The sequence below is a fragment of the Lathyrus oleraceus genome, chromosome 5 (assembly GCF_024323335.1).
Source record: "Lathyrus oleraceus cultivar Zhongwan6 chromosome 5, CAAS_Psat_ZW6_1.0, whole genome shotgun sequence".
NCBI classification, from domain to species: domain Eukaryota; kingdom Viridiplantae; phylum Streptophyta; class Magnoliopsida; order Fabales; family Fabaceae; genus Lathyrus; species Lathyrus oleraceus.
In genome coordinates, this window is record NC_066583.1 from 372,250,846 (window position 1) to 372,274,118 (window position 23,273).

Genomic DNA, 23,273 nt, shown 5'->3' on the forward strand with positions numbered 1-23,273 from the left:
AAATGACCTCCAAAGTCAAAGTAGAGGCAACACTTTGAAGAAACCGGGAGTGCTTGAACTTGGGACAAACGATGCTATTCTTGCCCAAAATAAACTCATTTCACAACAAGTTGAACTCTTAACTCAACAAATAAAAGAGTTGAGAGAGCCTTCAAAAGCTAAACAAATAGCTTGTTATGAGCTTTGCAAGGGTGATCATGACACCGGGTTTTGTCCACCTCCCGGGTTCGAAGAGGTGAATTACATGGCGAACCAACGAGATTACCAACCGAGGCAACAACAACAACAACCGTATCAACAACATCCTCAAAATCAACAACAACACTTTCAAGGGAATCAAGGGTTCCAACCAAGGGCTAACTATCACCATAACCAAGGTTATGGGGGTGGTACTTCTAGCCGTCAAAATCCTTACCAACCTCAACAACCGCCGGTCGTGACTTCAAAGTTAGAAGAGACATTGACACAATTTATGCAATTGTCGATGGCTAATCAAAAGAGCAACGATGCGGTAATCAAAAATCTCGAAACTCAAGTCGGTCAACTTGCTAAACAACTAGCGGAACAACAACCCGGACCATCTTTTTCGGCGAACACGCAAACGAATCCAAAAGAGCATTGTAAAGCGATAACGACGAGAAGTGGAAGGGAGTTGATTAGTGAGAGTAAAAAAAGAGATGAGAGTGAAAAAAGAGAGGATGAGAAAAAAGATGAGGAGAAAAAAATAAAGGATAGCATTGATGGTGAAGTTGGGGAGTAGAGTGAGGAAGAAGTTGAAAAGAATGAAAAAAATGGTGAAGTAGAAAATAAAGAAAGTGTGGAAATTGAAAAAAATAAGAGTGATGAAGTGAAGGTGGAGGGAGTAAAAAAGAAAAGAGAGAGGAATTCTAGAGTTTCTAAAGGAAAGGAGGTAGTGGGCGCTACTCCAATCCAAAACCTTCCGTATCCACATGCTCCATCTAAGAGGGAGAATGAACGGCATTACGCCCGATTCATGGATATATTCAAACAACTTCAAGTGAACATTCCGTTTTCCGAAGCATTAGATAAAATGCCTAAGTATGCGAAATTCATGAAATACATACTTACTAAAAAGCGGAGGTACACGGAACCGGAGATAATTGTCCTAGATGCTAGTTGTAGTGCAATCATTCAACAAACGCTTCCAAAAAAAGAGGTTGACTCGGGACGAGTTACTTTGCCGGTTAAAATCTGTGATGTCTATGTCGGAAAAGGGCTAATTGATTTGGGGTCAAGCATTAATCTAATACCATTGTCTATTGTGAAGAGGCTTGGCAACATTGAAATGAAGGCCATCCGGATGACTTTGCAATTGGCCGATAAGTCGACTACCCATCCTCATGGGTTAGCCCAAGATGTATTGGTCAAAGTTGACAAATTCTTCTTCTCGGTTGATTTCATTGTGATTGATATGGAAGAGGATGACGATGCTCCGCTTATTCTTGGCCGACCGTTCATGAAAACCGCACGCATGATGATTGATGTTGACGACGGTTTGATGAAAGTAAGGGTCCAAAATGAAGAAGTTACTTTTGATCTATTCGAAGCCATGAAGCATTCAAAGGATAGTAGTGATAGCTTTCGCATTGATGTGATCGAAGAGGCAACTTTTGAAGTTTCTAAACATATTCATGAGATATCTCTTATGGAGTTAGCTCTTGATGACTCCTTTGAAGTTTTCACAATTGAAGAAGAACAAGCTCTTGATGAATGCCTAAGGGAACTTGATAGTCTAAAAGAGTTACATCCGTGGGAAGTTGAGGAGGAAGTATTGAAGAAGGAGGTTAATGAAGAAAAATCGCCGATTGAATTGAAAATGTTACCTTCTAATTTGAAGTATGCATTCCTCGACGAGACCGAAGTAAGGCCGGTTATCATAAGCAATCTTTTGTCAAAGAATGAAGAAGCCCGTTTGATCAATGTTTTGAAAAAGAATCAAGAAGCCATGGGTTGGACTCTTTCCGATCTCAAAGGAATTAGTCCTTTCTATTGCATGCACAAGATCTTAATGGAAGAGGACTTTAAGCCGGTAGCTCAACCGCAACGCCACTTAAATCCTACTATGAAGGAAGTTGTTAGAAAGGAGGTTATTAAGTTGTTGGATGCGGGAATGATTTATCCGATTTCGGATAGCCCATGGGTTAGTCCTGTACATGTGGTTCCGAAGAAAGGTGGCATTACCGTGATTCGAAATGAAAAGGATGAGTTGATCCCGACAAAAGTGGCAACGGGGTGGCGTATGTGCATTGATTATAGGCGATTGAATACCGCAACTCGAAAAGATCACTTTCCACTCCCGTTCATGGATCAAATGCTAGAAAGACTTTCTGGGCAACAATACTATTGTTTCTTAGATGGCTATTCCGGGTATAACCAAATTGCGGTTGACCCGACCGATCATGAAAAGACGGCTTTCACATGTCCTTTTGGAATTTTCACATACCGTAAAATGCCCTTTGGGTTGTGCAATGCACCGACGACTTTCCAAAGATGTGTACAAGCTATTTTTGCCGACCTTATCGAGAAAACAATGGAAGTCTTTATGGACGACTTCTCCGTATTTGGTGGTTCCTTTGGTCTATGCTTGGACAACTTGGAGACGGTTCTTGAAAGATGTGTGAAGACAAATCTTGTGCTTAATTGGGAGAAGTGCCACTTCATGGTGACCTAGGGGATAGTGCTTGGCCATAAAGTCTCTTCAAGAGGGCTTGAAGTTGATCGTGCTAAAGTTGAAGTGATTGAAAAGTTGCCTCCTCCGACGAATTTGAAGGGAGTCCGAAGCTTTCTGGGGCACATCGGTTTCTATCGGCGTTTTATCAAAGACTTCTCAAAGGTAGCTAAGCCTTTGAGTAACTTGCTAGATAAGGATCAGGTATTTCTTTTAACTGATGAGTGTTTACAAGCTTTTGAAATTTTAAAGGAAAAATTGGTTACCGCTCCAATTATAGTCGCTCCAAATTGGAATTTGAATTTTGAGCTAATGTGTGATGCGAGCGACTATGCAATCGGAGCGGTATTAGGCCAAAGAAAAGAGAAATTTTTTCATGCGATACACTACGCAAGTAAAGTTCTTAATGAGGCTCAAGTTAACTATGCCACCACTGAAAAAGAATTACTTGCGATAGTGTATGCGCTTGAAAAGTTTAGGTCCTATCTTATTGGTTCCAAGGTCATAGTATATACCGACCACTCGACGATTAAATATTTGCTTACCAAACCGGACTCGAAGCAAAGGCTCATCCGTTGGATCCTCTTGTTGCAAGAATTTGATGTTGAAATCAAAGACAAGAAAAGATCGAAAAATTTGGTGGCAGATCATTTATCTCGCTTAGTTAATGTGGAGGTTACCGCTTCCGAGAAGGAAATCCGGGAAGAGTTTCCTGATGAAAAACTTTCCAAAGTTCAAGTTAGGCCGTGGTTTGCGGGCTTTGCGAACCATAAGGCTAGTGGTTTGGTGCCTGCCGACCTAACTTCGAACCAAAAAAGGAAATTTCTCTCGGATGCTAAGTACTACGTATGGGATGACCCATACTTGTTCAAATTGGGTGGTGATAACCTTTTGAGGAGGTGTGTTACTGGCGATGAAGCGCAAAGCATTCTTTGGCATTGTCACAACTCGCCTTACGGCGGACACTACAATGGGGTAAGAACGGCCACCAAAGTCCTTCAGTCAGGATTTTATTGGCCTACTATTTTCAAAGACGCAAATGCCCATGCGCAAATGCCCATGCGCAAAGTTGTGATAGTTGCCAAAGAAGTGGTGGGATTGGTAAGAGAGACGAGATGCCTCTCCAAAACATCCAAGAGGTTGAAGTATTCAATTATTGGGGTATCGACTTTCTTGGACCATTCCCACACTCATATGGTAATGAATATATGCTTGTGGCGGTTGACTACGTTTCTAAGTGGGTTGAGGCGATTGCCTCACCTCGAGCGGATGCTAAAACGGTAATAATTTTTTTGAAGAAAAACATCTTTTCCCGTTTTGGAACCCCCCGTGTGTTGATTAGTGATGGAGGGTCGCACTTTTGTAATGCACCGTTAGAAAATGTTTTGAAACATTACGGTGTATCACATAGAATGGCGACTCAGTATCACCCACAAGCAAACGGTCAAGCCGAAGTCTCTAATTGTGAGATTAAGAGAGTTCTTGAGAAAACCGTGTCAAATTCTAAAAAAGAGTGGTCGCAAAAATTGGATGAAGCTTTATGGGCATACCGTACCGCTTTTAAAGCTCCAATTGGTTTAACTCCTTTTCAATTGGTATTTGGTAAAACTTGCCATTTGCCAGTCGAATTGGAGCACAAAGCTTTGTGGGCTCTGAAATTCTTGAACTTTGATAAGGATTTGGCCGGTGAAAAAAGAAAAGTGCAATTGCTTGAGTTGGAAGAAATGCGCAATGTCGCATATCACTCAAGTTGGTTGTACAAAGAAAAGGTGAAAAAGTGTCATGACAAAAAGCTTAGGAAGAAGGAATTTGTGCCCGGACAGTTGGTCCTTTTGTTCAATTCTAGGTTGAATCTATTCCCCGGAAAATTGAAATCTAAATGGTCCGGGCCATTTCGTGTCAAAGACGTCAAAGAGTATGGAGCTGTTGTCATTGAGGACTTGGAGAAGAAAGAGAGTTGGATAGTTAACGACCAACGTTTGAAGATTTATCTTGGCGGTCTTGTGGACCGCGAGAGCTGTGCAATCTCCTTGGATGCTCCTCTGTGAGCATCTCGAACCGTCGAGCTTATCCGACGTTAAACAAGCGCTTGTTGGGAGGCACCCCAACATTGTAAGTATTTACAGCTTTGTGTTGTGTGGTATTGGTGTTCAAATTGGTGGAACCTTGCTGAATTGTGCTGTGCAGTGCTGTTTTGAAAAACACAGATACTGTCATGTTCGCTAGCTGCTCGCTAGGTGAAGACAGTAGCGAGCTGATTCGCTAGCTGCTCGCTAGGCGATGACAGTAGCGAACGTTGCGTGACAGAACTTTTATTCTATTTCACAGGGCCACTCATTTGGGCCCAAAACTCTTTATTTTGTTTTAAGTCTGAATATAAGGTCGAACTCACTCTCACTTGCACCCTTTTCACTCCCATCTCACACAATCTCTTTGAGAATCATCATTGTGCAAACCCTAACCGTTGCATTTCAAAATCAATCAACCTTTTCAATTAGGTTTGTTCTGTCTCTATTCCTTTATGCTTTCAATGTCGTAAGTTCTGAAGAATGAATCATTAGGGTTGAATTTGGGAGATTGGGTTTTTAGGTTTGCATGTATGTTTAGAACGATTCTTAGTATGTTAAATTACTTTGTTTCTGAAATTTGGGAGAATGGGTATCATTTGACTTTGGGTTTTCTGAAATTGGATTGTTAACAATGGAGAACTCAGAATCCCGTAACATTCGCTAGCATCCTCGCTAGGCGAATCTGTGGCGAGCATTCGCTGCCACTTCGCTAAGCGAACCCGTAGCGAATCTTCGCTAGGTCCTCGCTAAGCGAAGCAGTAACGACCATGACAGTATTTGGTTTTTCTGTTTTGCTCTCTAATCTGTTTTGTGGTTGTGTGCTGTTTCTTTTCTATGATTTTACAGATGGCATCCATGTCAAGTGCTTCGAAAAAGAGAAAGGTCGGGAGCACTTCCCGTACTGTGCCAATTCAATTTGACACCGACAAATTCATCGGGGCAAAGCAAGCCGCACGTTATGTGGCGTTGGAAAAAAGAAAAATCTTACCTGAGAAGAGGTTTATAATCAACCCCGAAGGCGATTATCGGACATTTGCAGGGTTGATACATAGCAAGAAATGGGAGAGGTTGATCGCTCCACTCGAAAGCTATGACATTGAGATAGTGCGCGAGTTCTATGCGAACACGCTGCCGAATGACGACGAGCCTTTCACTTGGACTACAAGAGTGTCAGGCCGTCAGGTCGCTTTTGATCGGGATGCTATTAACAGAGTGCTTGGTGAACCGCTCCATCTGGGAGCTAATGAGAGGGATGCATACCACAGAGATCTGAGGCTCCACAGGGACACTGATTCTATTTCTACAGCCCTGTTGTTTGAGGGAAAGTCAGTTGAGGTGAACCCATCTGGGGTTCCTGTGAGGTACCATCGGGAGGATATGATTCCCTTGGCTCAGCTGATCTTGATGCTGGTTCTGACTAACATTAAGCCCAAGTCACACACGTCGACCGTGCCGATCCCAGTGGCACACTTGGTCCACTGTATTCTTACTAATATACAGATCGATATGGCGTGAATCATTGCGATTGAGATGAAGTCTATGGTTGAGAGCGGGTTGAAGTTGGGGGCACGAGTTAACTGCCCCCTTGCTTTCCCTTGTCTCATCATGGCTTTGTGCCAACAGTCGAGGGTGAAGCTACCCTCCCGCAGTCAGGTAAGGATTCCGTCCGCAATCGACGATCGATATGTGTCCAAGTACTGTAAGCCGAAGAACTTCCGAGGTAGTACAACTGCTAATGATACCGGGGCTTCTGATGGTCCTGATGTTTTTGCTCAGGGGTTTGATCCTTTCCAGCAAGCTGTCTGCAACTACAATTGGGATTGGATGGCGGCGACTCAGCGCACCATGATTGATATTCATGACTCTATGCAGTTATTACAGTTGCAGGTACGTGACCCTTCTGGAGAGCATCCTATGATGACGCGTGAGCAGTTCTTGCAACATGCTAGCTGGCCTGAGGACAAGCCTGTTTTCGGAGAGGGGGTGGGTGCTGGTGCTTCTGGTGATGATGATGATGATGGTTCCGGTTCTGAGGCCGGTAGTGAAGAGAGTTCTGAGTCCTATGAGGACTAAGTTTTATTTTTCATGTTATGTTTTATTTTATTGTATTTTCAGATATGTAGTATTTTGGTTTTGGTTATGTACTTTTTGGGGTGTTTTGTCCCCCACGCACATTTTTAACATTTTGAAGTGATGATTGATGTTTATGTTTTAAATTATTGTGTTTGGTTTGAATTTCTTTTGTTTAATAAATTTTTGGTTGTTGAGGGTCAAACCTTCTAGATTGGTTGCTCCTTAAAGAAGTATCCAATGAAGGTGCATCCGAGCTTGGATGGCAATGATAAAAATAAACAAGCGAATAATGCTAAGATACATGGTTACCTCCGGTTAGAATTTTAGAATGCATTAAGAACTTTACTCTTTTCGTAATTGAATATTGTTCTTTTTGCAACATAATTGAATGAATGATTCACCTAGGACTTAGAACCATAAGTTGTGAGGAAACCTCCATTGTACACTAAAATGCTTGATTCTAATAAACTGTGTTGATTCATTTGATTCATGCTTTGTCTTTTATTATTGTGAATTTGTGGAAGCAATTAGAAATGATCAAGGCGCTTGTTTTCTTTCGAGCACAACCAGTTCCAAATACAACTTACCCGTGAGCAGAGAGTATTCGTAAACCCCTTTGAGCTTAAACAGTTGAATCTCAGCTTGAAATAAGGCGAGATGTCAAAATCTTTTTTTCTTGAAACCCTGAAATTTTTGATAATTGTTCTTTTGCCGTAAAAAGTCAAGAGCATTCACTTGGGGTGAGTACAAGATAAGTTGGGGAGAACGAAAATGAGAATCGGTTGGTGCCACAACTCTTGAATAACCGAGCAAGCATTAAAAAAAATTAGAAAAGAGAAACATCTGTTTTGTGAATACGATGTGAAAATAAATAAATAGAGAAAATGAAAATGAATGCTTGCTTGGAAGAAAAATAGTGAAAAACAAAATTGAGTTGTGAAATAAGAGTTGTGAAGGTTTCAAATGAGAAACAAGTGGAACGAAGTTGAGATGTGTGAATAGCTTGTACAGTGAATGTCTCTTTTGCGTCGGCAAGTTCGTTTTCAATGGCCTTAGATATGACCCTTGTTTGTAAACCTGACCAAGCTACAACCGGAAAAGACCTTAGTGATCTTCGTGCTTCCGCATTTTCATTTATAATTGTTAGACATTGTATGCATTGAATTGACTTTTGCATTGTTTGTTGGAGAGTGAAATTGTCCCGTGGTTGCAAATGCGTAATTTCTTCAATCCTTATTCGAAGAGGAGAGATAGGGTGATTCATTCAGGATAACATTGTTGTGGATTGATACATGTTTTGCATTGCTATAAGGCTTTAGTTCTTGTGTATTGTGTTATTCTAACCATTGGGAACTTGTATCTGGTTGATTCTCTTGTGTTTGAGCCATTTTATTCGATTTCGGAGAAATCTTTTTCTTTAAGCAAATCCTCTTGTCCTTCAAGAGGCATACTTTGCATGAGGGGAAGCAAGAATCTAGTTGGGGAGACTTGTTAGATGCCCAAGTTTGCTTATTTGAGCTATCAAATGTGGGCATCTTTCACTCCTTTTTGTCGAAAAAGTGTTCGAAACCGCCCTTGCTTTTGTTGATTTGCAATACTATGGAATTGATCTTTGTACCTTTAATTTGTGTGTTATTGTGCAGGAATTAGGCATGAAAGAGTGGAAAACGAAGGCACACGAAAGATGGCAAAGGAACCAAGAAAGAAAGCAAACATCAGCAAGCTCGCTAGGCGTGTGAGGTAGCGAAGTGCTCGCTAGGCGAGCATCCAGCGAGCAAGCAGCGAACAATTCCAGTAGCAAAACCATCAAAACTCGCTGTGGCGAGGGAAGTAGCCAAGTACTCGCTAGGCGAGCATCCATCGAGCAGGTAGCGAGCAATTCTAGTAGCAAAAACATCAAGGCTCGCTGGAGCGAATGAGAGAAGCGAGGGCTTCGCCTAGCAAAGGATTGTTCACCTAGAGAACATATGCAACTTTTCTGGGATGTTTCCTCTGGACGCAGGCTACTCTGGTGGCTTATTTTGGGGCTCGCTAGGCGAACCATTCTGCTCACCTAGCAAGCATGACAGCTCAGTAACCAGTACTATAAGTGGCATGGGCTACTTTTTGGAAAGGACACTTAGATATTTTTCATCATCTTTTTCCTTGTTTTCTGGCTAGAGGTGATTTTTGTGCCCTAGAAACCCCATTTCTCATTTCTCTTCTTCTCTTGACAATATTTTACAAAAAGAAGGTGGATTCTCATCCAATCTCGATTCTTCGATTTGGATGTTGATCAACCTTCGACCGAAACTTGTTGCTCAAGCTACCATGAAAATGAGTAGCTAAGCCTTTCATTTTGTCAAGGTTAGATGTAGATGATCATAAGCTTTGTATGTATATGGGTTGATCTTCATTTGTAAACTCTTTGATAATGAATGTATGGTGAAAACCTTGTTTTATTGATAACTCTTTGTGTTGGTTTATGATTGAAAGGTGTTTTCCAACTCTTGACCTAGGTTTTCATCCATCCTTGTTCTTTAGCTAGAGATAGTATTGAATGAGTTTGTTCACTAAAAAGTTAAACCTAAAAGTTGTCATTTTGATAGATTGTGTGAGAAATCAACAATGGATCAAAATGGGAAAAACTACAATGTGTGTTAGAAATAAACACATTGAGAGGATTTTGTGAATGTGTTTATCATCTAATGGAGTTTATGAGTTTTGTTTGATCGAACATATGCATGCAAAGTGATCTTGGAACCCTAACTTTGACAATCTTTCTCAAATAGTAAAACCAAAACTTTTACCGTAATTTCTTACTTTTTATGCAAGATACCGTAATCGAAAACTAAAACCCCCTTGTTACTATAAGTTAAGAACTTAGCAACTGTCGAACAACGTCAATATCACATAATCCCCGTGGAGACGATAACAAATCCCGATACTCTATCCGTGTACTCAACACCATCGCATGCCCATTTTCATGGGTGGCAAAGGATCCTTCGTGTATATCCTTCATAAGCTGATTAACTTTATGTTTGTCCATGCATCCGAGTAAGACCATGTCATAATTTCGCTTGTATAACACATCCCCATTCAAGAAGAACTTTGATGCCAACCTCCGTATAGTCCTCTTGTCAAGGCTAGAAGCCTCTGTCGGATATTCTTGCTTCTCCAGATAATGTTTGATGTCGAAGAACCAGGGTTTATCATCCGACTATTCTGCTGTTGTCAAACAATGAGCAGGTTCATTGAAACGTCTGATTTCAACATCAGGATGATGGTTAGGCCATATTAACTTGTACATGGATACCAAGGTTTCCAGAGCATCTGCCATTTGATTCTCTTCTTGAAGAATATGAGAGAAAGTGATTTTGTCAAATTTTGGGAGTCACTTCAGCACATAATCTCGATATGGAATTAGGTTAGCATGTCTCGTTCCCCAATCACCTCTAATTTGATGTATCACTAGAGAGGAATCTCCGTATACCTATAGGATTTTAATCTCTAACTCAATAGCCTCCTCTAGCACCAATATGCAGGCTTCATATTCAACCATGTTGTTCGTGCAGGTGAAGCAAAACTTTGCAGTGAATGGTAGATGAAAATTCTTGGGAGACATCAACATTGCCCCAATCCCATGACATATAGCATTTGAAGTACTGTCGAACATGAGAGTCCACTGTTCTTCTGGTTCAGGTTCCTTACTAGGTTCAGGGGTTTCAAAGTCTTTGACAAATATGATGTCCTCGTCTGGGAAGTCAAACTTCAAAGGTTGGTAATCTTCTATTGGCTGATGAGAAAGATGGTATGCTAGCACACTTCCCTTGATGGCCTTTTATGCGATATATTGGATATCGTAATCTGATAACAACATCTGCCATCGGGCAATTCTGCCAGTAAGAGTTGGTTTCTCGAATATGTACTTGATGGGGTCCATTTTGGATACCAACCAAGTCGTATGAGTCATCATGTATTGTCTGAGATGCTTAATGGCCCATGTGAGTGTGCACCAAGTCTTTTTAAGCAATGAATATCTGGTCTCACAGTCATTAAACTTCTTTCTCAAATAATAGATGACACGCTCTTTCTTAAAAGTCTCATCTTGTTGCCCCAACACACAACCCATAGATTCATCGAGTACTATTAGGTACATAATAAGAGGTCTTCCCTGAGCAGGGGGAATTAAAATTGGTGGTTTTTGTAAGTATTATTTGATCTTATCAAAGGCTGTTTGGCAATCATCATTCCACTCAATTTCTTGATTTTTCCTCAGAAGCTTGCATATTGGTTTACACGTGGCTGTGAGATGAGAGATAAATCTGGCGATGTAGTTTAGTCTTCCCAAGAAACCATGAACCTCTTTCTTAGTCTTTGGAACAAGCATGTTTTGAATAACTCTGACCTTATCAAGATCCACTTCAATTCCTTTCTGGCTTACAATAAATCCGAAAAGCTTCCCAAATCGAACCCCAAATGTGCACTTATTGGGGTTAGGCCTTAACCTAAACTTTCTCAGTCGAGCAAATAATTTCTCCAGATTAGTGATGTGCTCCTCTTCGGTTTGGAATTTGGAAATCGTATCGTCAACATACACTTCAATCTCCTTATGAATCATGTCATGAAAGAGAGTCACCATGGCATGCTGATATGTTGCCCCTGCATTTTTTAACCCAAATGGCATCACCTTGTAACAGAAAGTACCCCAAGGGGTAATAAATGTTTTTTTTCCATGTCCTCTAGATCCATCTTAATTTGGTTATACCCGGAGAAATCGTCCATGAAAGAAAACACTAAGAACTGAGATGTGTTATCTACTAATACATCAATGTGAGGTAATGGGAAATCGTCTTTGGGACTAAATCTGTTTAAATCTCGGTAGTCAATGCACATGCAAACTTTTCCATCCTTCTTTGGTACTGGCACGATGTTAGCAACCCATTGTGGGTACTTGGCAACCTCTAAGAAACCGACATCAAACTACTTTCTCACCTCTTCTATGATCTTTAGATCCATGTCTGGACGAGTTCTTCTTAGCTTTTGTTTGACAGCAGAACATTCTTCTTTGAGCGGAAGCTTATACGTAACAATATCAGTGTCTAGCCCAGACATATCTTGATATGACCAAGCAAACACATCGACATACTCGTGGAAGAGCTCTATTAGTCTTGCCTTCACTGTATCTTGAAGGATGGCTCATATCCTTACTTTTTTCTTGCCCTCCTCTGTTCCGAGATTGATGACTTCGACTTCTTCCTGGTACGGTTGAATGACTCTCTCTTCTTGTTTGAGCAATCTGGCTAGCTCTTCAAGGAGTTCACAATCTTCCCCGTCTTCATCTTCAACTCGGTTAATTGGACAGTCAAAATCATGCAAGACTATATCAGTGTCGTTATCAATGGTCTCGGTGGTGTTTCTGCATGTTATAATTTATGCAATTTATTTAGAAAGTGCGTGCACAAGAATTAATGCCATTTTATCGTATAAAAAATGAAAGGAAATGAGCAAAATTTGAATGCAAATTGCCATTTTATTAATGATAATCAAAGTTCTAAAAATAAGGAGGCCCTACAACATGCCACTGTACCTTGGGCAGAGCATAGGGTTTGATTAAAACAATAAAATTACTTTTGAAAGAATTGGGGGATTTCCACGGTCTTCCAGTTCTTTAGTTCTTCACCAGGCGCTGCTTGTCGCACCCAGCTGGACACCACCTCATCATAGGTCTCATCATTGATCATTGCCAATTGATTACTAAAGATATGGTCAACACTGGTGAATGTCTCCTCAACAGGAGGAATTTACTTCTTGCCATGTTGACTACTTGATCCAACCGAGGATGGTTCATATCCCAAACCAAACCTGTCCCACTTTTCGCGTATTTCTATCACCTCGCCCCAGCCTTGGGCGCTCCCAGCCTCTATAGCGGCCTTAGCTCCTTGCCACGAGGCCATTGACGACTCTGGTTTTGGTGACTCAGACATTTGTTGGACTGCCAATACATTCACCACTTCCAAGGATTGGAAAGGTGTCTCAGTAATCTCGTATTCCACTTTGATATACCTAAAAGAAGTCAAGTGGCTAACCAGGATGTCCTCTTCACCTCCAATCATGATCATCTTGTCATTCGTGATGAATTTTAGTTTTTGGTGTAAGGTAAAGGTCATTGTGCCCGCAGAGTGAATCCAAGGTCTTCCAAGCAAGCAATTATACCCAGGGTGTATGTCTATAACTTGGAATGTAATAGTGAAGATAGTCGGGCAAATCTTAATTGGCAAGTCGACCTCCCTTATTACTGCTCGTCATGAGCCATCAAAAGCCTTCACTATCAAAGTGCTATGCTTCATTTTTAGTCCTTCCAAAGGCAATTTCACCATTGTAGTCTTTGGGATAAACATTCAAAGAAGAACCTGTCTCCACCAAAACTCTTGATAACAGTGTATCTATGCATCTTAAGGAAATATGTTGAGCTTTGTTGTGATTCTTCCCTTCGGTAGGCAGTTCGTCGTTATTAAACCCTAGGAAATTTCTAGTGGTTACACAAGCTATCACATAATCGAATTGTTCTACTGTGATGTCTTTCGTAATATGAGCAACACTCATTACCTTCATTAACGAATCTCTATGTGCCTCTGAGCTGAGCAACAAAGACAACATCGATATCTTTGAAGGGGTTTGGTTTAACTGATCGACTACCTTGTATTCACTCTTTTTAATTATCTTTAAAAACTCTTCAGATTCTTCTTGGGTAACTGCAGCTTTCGGAGATAGGTGAATTTCTTGTAATTCAACGTTCAGAGCAGGAGCTTGGACATGGGTGGCAACTTCCTTCCCTTTAGCTTTGGCAGACGCATCAATAGCTCATGGCGCAAACACTCGGCCACTGCATGTCATTCCAGCTGGTTCCACTATGGAGGTAATGTTTGAATCATTAATGACCACATGTTGGTCTTCCTGCCCCTGCTTAAAAGCTCTAGGCTGATATATCCATGGTACTGCTTTTTCATCTTCATATGCGAATGATGCCGGAAACACTATCATCAATGGGGTGATGGGAATCTCCACATTGACTATGTCATAAGGAATATTAATCACAACTATCTTTTTTTCTTTATTGTAGTGCTCGATTTTCATCACACCTTGATCCAACATTTGCTGGATAAAACTCTTTAACTCTTCAATGTTTTCTTCATCAGCTAAGTTTATTGGGATCAGACCACTCTTCAACAACTATACACCTATCACGACAATAGGAGTTTGAATTTCTTCCACTTTCTCGATCAATTCACCTTTACTGACCTCTTCAATGGCACTAACTGGCGCACCTCCATGTGTTGGCATGGGATTGGTGTTTACATTCGGGCGTCTTAGAGTAACGTTGACTTCAATCAGATCTTGCACACGATTCTGGAATACGTAACAATTTTCCAGAGTATAGCCAGGGGAACCCATATGAAATTCACAATGGGCATTAGAATCATACCCAGGAGGATACATGAAGGTGGCTGGCTTCAACTCCTTTAAGGTTAACATTCCTTGTTTCTACAGGTAAGGGAATATATGGCTATAAGGAATAGGCAGAGGGTCAAGCTTCCTTCGTGGTGGCCTTGGTTTGAACTGTCATTGTGGAAGGGAATTCTGTTGTTGTCGCTGTTGCGGAGGTTGTTGCTGATAAACCTGTTGTTGTTGCGCTGGTTGCTGGTATGGTATGGGCACTACAACAACGACTTGGTCATAAGAAATTTGTTGCTTACCCTTATAACCCCTTGAGATAACATTTGTATCACCTTCTTTCTTCTTTTAGAAACCTTCAGAATACTTTTTCGGTGCATTGGGGGCCCAACAGCTCCTTGAATTTCCCCCTCCCTCAAGCCTTTCTCAATGCAGTCTCCAATTGTTACCAGATGAGCAAAATCTAACACTGCAGTACTTACCAATCTATCAAATAAAGGGTCCTTCAAAGTATCTACGAATATTCCAGACATTTCTTTCTCAGACAATGGAGGTTCGACCTGAGCAACCAACTCTCTCCATCGTTGGGCATACTCTTTAAACGACTCCTTCTCATTCATGACCATCCCTTGTAGCTGCATACGATCAGGTGCCATATCGAGATTGTATTTGTATTAACGAAGGAAAGCATCAGCCAAATCTTCCCAACTTTGGATTCTCCCTTGTTCCAAACTCATGTACCACCTCAACGATGCTCCGCTCAAGCTATCTTGGAAATAGTGTATGAACAACTTATCATTTTCTAAGTGGGCAGCCATTTTTTTGAAATACATCACCAGATGGCTTCTCGGACAAGTTTGTCCTTTGTACTTCTCAAAATCAGGAGTTTTAAGTTTAGACGGGATGACCAAATTTGAAACCAATCGCATATTCATGGCTGCGGAACCAAAGATATTGTTACCCTCTATAGCCTTAATCTTCTTCTATAAGGCGTGAAGCCTTTATGCAGTAGGATCCGGAAGAATTTTAGTTTGTGGTGGATCCAATATGTAAAAAGCATCGTATTGATCATCTCCACCCATCTCAGACCCATGTTGAGCAGATGCATCAGAAGGTTTCACATGATCTCCATCATCTTTGTTCCCTACTGGTATATAAATGAAGCTTTTCTTGGCATGAGTGAAGCTTTCATTCTGATTGACTAGTCCTGACGTGCTAATGTGACTATCATTCTTCCTTGTCCTAGCTTCTGCTTCCACAACCCTATCTCTTTGGGTAATTGCCAACATTGTCTCGAGAAACTGGTCCATCTTTTCCTGGATAGTAGTGATAGTTATCCTCATGGTGGCCTGATTAACCTCTACTTGTTCCAATGTCATCATGTAGTTATTGCACGTCTCGTATCGATGTTGATTAGTCAGCATTACTGGACAAAGGGTAAAAAAGTTCGTGTAAGTTTTTTTTGAATGAAATGCATGACGTGTTGGATGTATGCAAATGAGGAAGATGTTTTTGTTATTTTTATTTTCAGGGAATCATTCATAGAGTTTGTTTAAGCATTAAAAAACATGAATTTAAGAAGTAAAAGATGTGCCCACTTCATTCATTCGATTTGTAAAAGTACTTAATACAAAGGCATAACAGCCTGAACCAATACAACTCAACTACTAAACTCCTTACAAAGCATATATAAAAAACGAAGACTAAAAAAAAAAGAACCGAAAAATCACGTAGCAGGTTTCCTAGCTTTGAGTTCTTCCAACTCGACTTTGAACCTCTTCAACATTCCTTCGCATAACATAATGAAGCTAACCACAACGGGATGTGTGTTGTCTTGATCTCATTCTTCCACCGCCTCTCTCATTCTCCAAGGCATGTTCTGAGCTAACCAGTTACAGAACTCCACCAAACCATTAAGCTTTGCACGGTACCCATCCCTATCTTTCTGCCAAAAGTCAATAGTTTTCTTGAATACCTCATAGTCCTCAACCACATGCTCTCTTTCTTTCAGCCATACCACGTTATCTTGATGAAATGCCGCAAGCCTGTCCTTCCAGTGTTGAGCGTATTCTCTAGCATCTTTTGTCTCTTGGCACTTATCGGCCCAAACTCCTGGTGTGACTTGAGAGGCCTCTGTAGCTCTTTCTTTAAGTTGGCGCTCTCGCTCTACCTGAGCTTCAGAGTTGTGGAGGGATATAGTGAGATCTTTGACTTGGGCTTCTAACTCTTCTCTTACTTCTTTTTTCTCTTTTGTAGCCTTCTTCCACCAATACTCCTTTTTAGGCTTTCTTTTTGGGCCTGTTTCGGTTGATTTTTGACGATTTCTAGGCAACAGTCGGCTTGCTCCAAACCTATTTTAACTTTTTTTCTATTTATGCTCTTCTCTGTCAACCCTTTCCTCATTAGCATCTAGTTGTGTCTTCCTTCGTTCAAGTTCCCACTTCACTTTGTTCCTCTCATTAGTGATCTTTTGCAGGCTCAATTGCAGATCCTCATTTTCTTTTCCCATCTTGGCCAAATTAGCTCTTAGCTCCTCCACTTCCTCAAGCGATATCGGTATTGGTTCCAACGTTGTTGGCTTAGGGGGAATCTCTATGGAAAAAGGGAGTTTAACAACTTTAACCCTTTCTAGAACCCACTATTGGTATGACACTCTAGACACACTATCCCTCGTTCTTAGCTCAGGGCCTTTGGTATGAATCTTCTCCCATGACTTGACAATCTTATGTAACAAATCCGGATCCTTAGCACCCATGTCATCCAAAATAATTTCCTCTAGCTCCTTGTCCTCAGGTTTCCCCAATATAGGATAGCCAAATTGTCGTATAGCTAGCATCAGGTTATAGTTGATACAACCCTTAGATCCTATTAAAGGCATGTTAGGAAAACTTCCACAACTGATGATGATTTCCTCCATATTAAGCTTGCTATGGTACCAAGTAATATCTCTTTCACTTAGAGACACCAAAGTCTGGGCCAATTCTGTACTAGACATATCACTGATGAGGGTATCTAGTTTGAACACGTGTGATGTGAGCCATTTGTAAAGTAAGGGAAGGCAGAATGTCAAGGTACCATTCTTCTTCTCATAGCGATGATGAAGACTATGAAAAATGTCGGCTAAAAGTGGATGAACTGGACTTTTATTTTCTTTCCATACGGCCCCAAAAATGCTAATATCGGCTGAATAAATAAAACCCTCATAAGTTTGGAAAAGTACTTGCCCATATATGAGTAGGGCTAGCACATTCCCAAGAGCATCCCAATGACGTGCTGCCAACAATCTCTCGGCCTCCCCTCTAGATAAACTTTTCGAAACCCTAATAAGTTTTCTATTTTTTTCCAATTAGCCAGGGCAGTTGGAATAGGGGTATGAAATGCCATAGCTAATTCTTCCACTTCAGGTACCTGGCCAATTTTGTTGTACGGTGCCCTTCCCTTCATAGAGGGACCCAATAGACCTTCAAATTCCTCTAAGGCAGGAGTAAGCTGAAAGTCCTGAAACAGAAAGCTCCAGAGCGGAGGATCGTAAAATTGAGCCAAGGCAGTGATGGTTGGCGTCTGAACTTTGACGGTGAGAAGACTTAGAATTCCTCCAAACCTCCACTCAAGCATAACCTTAAAACATGGTGGAAGTTCTTTCAAACATTTCATCAAAATAGTGGTATCCGACATCTTGGCCTTGAGTTGCAAAGATTTTCTCCTATTTGAGTTAATCATTCTTTGGAATGTAAAACAACCATGGATATAAAGTATTCCCTGAAAATAAATTGTTTTATGAGTACCATAATTCAATATGAGATGAATGCATGATTGTTTGGATCTAGGGTATCATAAGTAATTTAGAACACCCTAAATGACAAGCTTTCCTAATAGATATTTCTACGTTATCTACCCAAGAAAAACCACTCACAGGGTAGTCTCTACATTGATGAATAGGGTTCCCAAGGTCATGGACGCTTATCGTGTCAATATCATGCAACAGGCTAGATGTTTTATGACGAGAGTGACAAAAGGTCTATCCTGGGTGTGGTTCTCGTGCCAGGCACATGAGAAGAAGTTCTCGGAGTCTAACACTACACAACCACCAAGATAGAAACTGGTTCTAAAAGTGGTTCGCAGAGTCATTGACCCTTCATGAATCCAGTCGTGCAACAAACTAGCTGTTTTACAACGAGATCTATGAAAAGCTTTACTCTAGGGGAATACTTCATGCTAGGCTCACAAGGAGTGGTCCCTGGAGACTAACACTACACAACTTCCAATTCTAAACTTAGGTGTTCCCTCTTATTTTTCCAAAGCTCGGGTGCACAGCCTTACTCAGGATACCATCCAAGATCCAAAGATAAATATGGGAATGAGCAATATAATTACAAGATAAATCATAAAGAAACCAAATAAGCAAGCAAATGTATCAAAAGAAAACAAGTAAGCATAAAGAAAAGAATTAAGCAAAGCTAATATTCATCATAAAATTAACTAAGTTAGGCTTGACTCTCTCTTGCTTGAAGCAAATATTATGTCCCCAGCAGAGTTGCCAGCTGTCGCATCTCGAAAAATACGATCCCTTGCGATGGTCGTGGAAAAATGATTCGAACAGAGTCGCCACCGAACTTTATTTATCTCAATGAAGGAATAGGAAAATATCGATAAAACCTTTAGAAAAAAGAATAATGGTCGTCACAACCATATTCGGGTTCGGGAGTCGATTACGCAAGGGGACAATATTAGCACCCCTCGCGTTCGTTGTACTCAACGGGAACCTTTTAGTTTAATTTGCGATTTAAATGTTAGCTTATGTTTTTTGTTTTCTTCGAGTGATAAAAATATTGAAAGGAGATGGATGGGAACCTCAGAAGGGTGGAAAAGGGAGGTTTTTTATTAGTGTGCTCGCCAAGATCTCGCAATCTCGTGCCTACGTATCCTTATAGTGCAATAAGGAAGTCAGAGCATTCGTAGTTAGGGAAACTACGGTTTGCGGGTTGGTTCGTTTTAATGAGGAAGTACTTAGATCGCATTCTAATGACTAAACATGGGCTAGCATGCTCGCGATAGAGACTTAAGCGCTAGTTTGTATATGCATCAGAAAGGATTAGGCATCACTCTTTTTGAGAAGATTTTGATATATTAACAATGTATCGATTTGAACGCGTATCTAGATCATATTCTAATGGTAAAACATGGCTTGCTTACTCACGACAGAGGCTTAAGCGCATGTTCGTACACATTAGAAAGGATTAGACAAACATTTGCCTACGAAAGGCTTCCGATTGCACGGGGGAGAGAAAGGATATGTTTGGTTGATTAAGGGTGTGTTGATGTTTATTTTTTAAGGTGAATGACAAATATTTGATAAGAACAACACGTGAGCCTTGAAACCAATTATTCGGGATATTACCAGAATGCTAGACTCCCACAACATCTTTTCCATTCAATTTTTATGAAATTGTTGGATGGACGATGAACCTCCAAGAGATTGTTTAAAAGGTTCTACCTAAATGATAGACTCAAATGACCCCTCTTTTTGTCCAAGTTTTTATGCTAAGCGTTTTAGAAATGAAAGAGTGAATGAAAGGTTAATCCAAGACGTCTGCCTCGAGAGCATTTATTCGAAGATTCAAGGAACGCGAGACTCAAAGAATCTTATTCTTTTATGTTTGTTAAGAAAGTAGTTTAATGTTGTGTTTAAAAATATTTGAATTGAATTGATATGAATTAAAAGGGTTTGAGAAGGATTACTTGGCGTTTGACCAATGGTTTTTACACTTATAAATTACATTTACAAGATTAATATCATTTATTCAAAATTAACATGGCTAAGCGACATAATTAATAAGGTAAGTATAGCTCTAATGCATGTGCATTATCATAAAGGGTGTATGATGAAGAGGTAAACAATTCGACTAACTAATACTCATTCAAACTAAATAATTAACTTTAAGTAAATCGATTAATTACTTAAGATATATTTTAGTTAATTATTAAGCATGGTAATAGTATTTGATAAAAATAAGCATACTAAATAAATTAAGAATAAAGTACTAATAAATAATAAATAACAAAAAAAGAAAGAAAGTGAAAATGGGCTCAAAGAGAGAGCCCAAAATCATCCCCAAAGACTAGGGGTTCAATAGCTACATGGGGGCTAACTAAAGCAACTTCGGGTTGGGCCTAACAGTAGAAGCGCAAAACCTAATCCTCACCAAGATAGAACCCTAGAGAAACAGACTTCTAGGGAACACAAGGGGAACCGAACCGTCCCCTCATCTCTCTTCCCTCATGACACGTACCAGCAAAAAAACAAGGAAGATAATAAACCATCAACAAATGGAAATTAAAGCAAGCGATGAAAAGGAAAATAAGGAAAACGTGTCATTAAGCATGCTACCCTATCATAAATGAGTTAATTGGAAAAAGGGAAACTTATTATTCTCTTGATAGACTAATCCTCTCTCTGTATAATAGATGACAAAGAATATTTGCTTTTAAGTTGAACAAATAGTGGAATTCATTCAAATTACCGAATATAAATAACTCACCTCTCTATTCTTCTACAAATATCTCTCTCATCTCTCTCCTCAGCACCAAAGATCAGTCGTCTTCCTCACTTGGCTTCGCCAGAAAGGCACGGCAGCTGGCGGCTCTGTCGCCGTCCTCTCCGATGGGTAACCACCTCTAAACACGAAGGGACAAACACCAACCTTACCTTAAATTTTGTCTTAAACACGAATCCACGTCTATTTTCTTTCAAATTATTACCTAACGTTCAGATCAAAACCTTACTCTTAACTTATGTTATCTTAAACAAAACAAAAACTATTTCTGAGCAAGCAAGCAAATCACATCCGAATCCAACACACAAAAACATGACTTCTAACGCAAAAGAGTTTTCATGAAGAACAAGCGGCAAAGCGCGATTTGAAGACACGCAAGGCAAAATCAACTTTCAACAATCACTTATCATGCTCGTATGTATAGAATAAATTAAAGGGGGGGAACAATATCGCCTAGAGGTTTACCAGAAAGACATATTCAAAGGTAAATACTTTCTTCTTGCCTTTCGTTCCTCTTGTTAGTTGGCTTCTTCCTTCTACTCGCTTCTGTGCTTGATTTGATTTGTCAGGGATTAGCTCAGTTTACTCAGAGTTTTGATGATAAACTCTGAGTCCCCCTTTGATGTTTTGAGCTTTTGGGTACCGATTGAGGTGGGATTTCGGCAGGGTAATAATATTTTTTTTCTTTCCCGTTTCAATGATTGGACAAGTGATTTTATAGGCGGAAAATCAAGTGTTCGCCCATGAGAATTTGAGGATAAATCCAAAGATAAATCCTAGGGAACATGTGAGTATTAGCTGTCCGAATTTTGCTAGGATTTCCAATTTGTTGGAACGGATCTTTCTCCCGATCCTGTGGGGACCAAATGCGTGAGAGGTACTAAGTTTGTTTGTAGCATAATCTGAATTGGCATTCTAAACGTGTGGTCCCATAATGAATTTTCACTGATGCTAGTTTTTATATTGAGGTATAATGTTTACTAATAGGCCTTCATGATGGTTACTCTCAGTTAAAGTGATGGTAACTCAAAGCTTGTGGACGATTTTGGGCCTTCAAGTTTCAGAATCTCGAGTAACACATTCTTATTTACACCCTCCTCAAAGCTTCCATTTAGACCTTTTTTGATGTCTCTTTTGTTTTTATAGGTCATGTTTCATGGTACCATGTCAACCAGAAAGTGAATGCGGAATGGTTTTGTTGAAACGGATGTAGAGCTAGGTACAAAAGGGCGCAAATTTGAAGTTTTGTAGTAATGAATTTGAGACAACAATGTTTGTAATCCGGAACTTGCAATTCCATGACGTAAATCCTGGCCTTTGTACATGAAATCCAGAACTTGATTGTTTATGTAATTTATCTTGTAGTAAATGCTCATATGAATTTGTACATGGAATCCATGGATACTCGTTTGTTTCTTTTTCCCCAGTCACATACAACATTTGACATTTAGTTTTTAATCTCCATGCGGCGCCGCCCACGTCCCATAAAAATGATATATTTTTTTTAAAAAGGAAAACTGTAACTTTAATCTTAAGTCACTTATCACTAGATTGTGGTACCTCCTTCAACCTTAGGTGGGAAAGATGCTTAATTTAATGTAAGGAATGCTCTAAACCAAATATGTTGTGATCAGGATTATGGGTTACTTAATACATCATCAATTCTCACTTGTAATGAACCACGCTTACAGCTAGCGCTTATAGAGTTATTGACATGATGCCGTAATAAAACTTTCTCACAATTTTGACTTGAGCTTGCATTCCCTTCAGATAGCGTTCACTCATTACATTTCATGTGTGAATCCATACAAAATTGGCCTTGTGCTTATATATTAAGTTATGCTTCTAGCCGAAATTAGGTCCATGCAATGCGTGTTCTCTAGGGGTTTGGGAAACGACACAAATAATGGTATGAATCTAAGATGGTGTGCTTTCATGATTAAACAAATGTCTGACCCAACGATTAATCAACGATATAACTATCAAACTCTAGTCCAGTACTCAAACCATATAGTCCTTTTAAGGAAACAGAAAAAAACCTCTTTATTTAGAGAATATTGACGGATTTTAAACCTCAAATACGGGTCAGTACTACTCAAATAATGCGAAGAGATAAAAAGAAATCAGGGTCATGACGATCGGTTAAGCATATGCTGTGATAATAAGAAAACTATAGTTTCTTCCTCTCGGTAGACCACCAAGTCCCTAGTCCGTGCCATATGCTTTCTAGCTATGAATACCACATGGCAATTTTAGAATGGCCGGACAAAATTGGGGTATGACACCGTTATATCAAGAAGTTATGCTTCACTTAAGTCTTTGTTCAACCTTGTCAAACATCATATAATCAAATATTCAAACATTTGTGTTGGACAAGTGACTTCAAATATAAGAGGGCGTCAACGGGGTGGGGGTGGGGGCGTAAATGTGTTGTTTGAAAAAGTTTATTCAACT

General features: G+C 40.1%; 1 long non-coding RNA gene across 1 annotated transcript; it reads left to right on the forward strand.

Annotated features, from left to right (window-relative positions):
* The first annotated feature begins 20,687 nt into the window (after positions 1 to 20,687).
* LOC127084845 (uncharacterized) lies at positions 20,688 to 22,223 on the forward strand. The gene is made up of 2 exons (XR_007788805.1): positions 20,688 to 21,891; positions 21,966 to 22,223. It is a non-coding gene; the product is annotated as an uncharacterized LOC127084845 (long non-coding RNA).
* The last annotated feature ends 1,050 nt before the right edge of the window (positions 22,224 to 23,273 follow it).